General features: G+C 46.6%; 1 pseudogene; it reads left to right on the plus strand.

Moving 5' to 3' along the window:
* The first annotated feature begins 1,590 nt into the window (after positions 1-1,590).
* Positions 1,591-1,708, plus strand: LOC126093162 (5S ribosomal RNA; annotated as a pseudogene).
* The last annotated feature ends 744 nt before the right edge of the window (positions 1,709-2,452 follow it).

Raw genomic sequence — 2,452 nt, forward strand, 5'->3', positions numbered from 1 at the left:
CTGGTAGGCAGCAGCGATGGCGGACGAACGACAGCGGCTGGCAAGCAGACAGACGAACAGAGGGACAGACGGACACAGCAACAGCAACAGGCGCTTTGAAAACCTAGACTGCACCCTGACGGTAGCCCAGGCGTTGTAATCTGTCGTCTTTGAAGTGAGGCGATCCAACCCTCGAGATGCTGTAGTAGCCGAACTTCAATGATTTTTATACACTTGCTAACATAGGGAACCCTGGTCGTCAATTGCTCATCAAGCAGTGCCCACGAGATGTCGGCAGATGCCAAGAGAGTTCGATCTAACGTACAGTATACTCTTAAGTGCAGTACTGTAGACAGTGGTATCAATATGAACGCAGTTGGGACTATGCATTCGTATAAGTGCTTATAGGGTTCTAACTTTGATTTATTGGTATGTATTTTATGACTTACATTTGAACCTTATACAACTGTAAATATAACAGGGCACAAAACCTGGATACGCAGTGCGCATTATTTGCGACTGATTGCCGCTCCCTTTACTACATGTAATACGGTTGCTAGCAGATAATACACTGAAGCCGAAAGAATCTAGTATAGGCATGCGTATTCAAATACTGAAATATGTAAACAGGGAGAATACGGAATTGCGGTCGACAACGCCCATATAATACAAGAACTGTCTGGCACTGTTGTTTGATCGATTGTTGGTGCTACAATGGCTGGTTATCGAGATATATCTGAGTTCGAACGCAGTGTTATAGTCGGCGCCCGAGCAATGGGATACAGAAGTCCGAGGTAGTGATGAATTGGGGATTACCCCATACGACCATTTCACGAGCGGTCCGCGAATATCAGGAATCCGGTAATACACTAAATTTGACATTCAAGCGGCCGGAAAAAGATCGTGCAAGAATGGGACCAACGACGACCGAAGAGAATCGTTCATTGTGACAGAACTACTACTGCAAATTTCAACGCTTGGCCATTAACAAGTGACAGTCTGCGAATCATTGAACAGAACATCATCGATATGGGCTTTCGGAGCCAAAGGTCCATTCGTACCTTTGATGACAGAGCTTTACGCCTCACCTGGGCCAGTGAACATCGACATTGGACTGTAGATGAGTGGAAACTTGTTCCTGGTAGGACAAATTTCGTTTCAAATTGTATCGAGGGATGGACGTGTACGGATATGGGAACAAGGTCATGAATCCATGGACCCAGTATGTCAGCAGGGGACAAGTGGAGGCTCTGTAATGGTGTGGGCGTGTGCCGTTGGAGTGATATGGAACCCCTGATACATCTACATACGACTCTGACAGGTGATACGTACGTAAGCACCCTGTCTGATCAACTGCGTCCATTCATGTTCATTGTGCATTCCGACGGACTTGGGCATTCCAGCAGGTGAATGCGACGCTCAACGCTTCCAGAAATGCTATAGAGTGTGTCCAGGAACAGTCTTCTGAGTTTAAACCCCTCCGCTGGCAACCAGACTACCCAGACATGAACATTATTGAGCATATCTGGGATGCCTTGCAGCGTGCTGTTCGGAAGAGATATCCACGCCCTCGTATTCTTACGGATTTATGGACAGCACTGTAGGATACATGGCAACGGCCTTGCCGCAGTGGATACACCGGTTCCCGTGAGATCACCGAAGTTAAGCGCTGTTGGGCGTGGTCGGCACTTGGATGGGTGACCATCCAGTCCACCATGCGCTGTTGCTATTTTTCGGGGTGCACTCAGCCTCATGATGCCAATTGAGGAGCTACTCGACCGAATAGTAACGGCTTCGGTCTAGAATACCATCATAACGACTGGGAGAGCGGTCTGCTGACCCCACATCCCTCCTATCCGCATCCTCTCCTGAGGATGACACGGCGGTCAGATGGTCCCGATAGGCCACTCGTGGCCTGAAGACGGAGTGCCTCTAGGGTTCATGGTGTCAGCTCCCTCCAGCACTACATCATACATTAGTCGAGGCCATACCTCGTCCCGTTGTGACACTTTTTTGTGCTTGCGGGGGCCCTACATGATCATAGGCAGGTGTACCACTTTATTTTGCTCTTTAGTGTGTTATAGCGTTTCTACTTATTTTAAACATTAGGAACGTCCCCTTAGATAAATTAGTGAATTACTGTGCTGGTAAATCCCTTACGTTATTTGATTTTCAAACAGCTGAGCAGAACTGAACGTACTCAGACATTTCGCTCTTTACCTATTCTGATCAACACTAAACTGACACACAATATTTTTTAGCGCATCGCAATCTGACTTTCAATAATCCCTACAAGAGAATGGCCCTGACTGACATTAACCTATACTTTTCACAAATCACTTACCTCACAAAAGTCTTCGTTACTCTAACTGCTGCAATACAGCGAGCGCCAATACTACCAACTAAATAAAAGATTCAAACTACTTAAGGCACTAACTACTGATAGGCATGGTTAGCAAATGAAAGATTTTGA

The sequence above is a fragment of the Schistocerca cancellata genome, chromosome 7 (genome assembly GCF_023864275.1).
Source record: "Schistocerca cancellata isolate TAMUIC-IGC-003103 chromosome 7, iqSchCanc2.1, whole genome shotgun sequence".
NCBI lineage: Eukaryota > Metazoa > Arthropoda > Insecta > Orthoptera > Acrididae > Schistocerca > Schistocerca cancellata.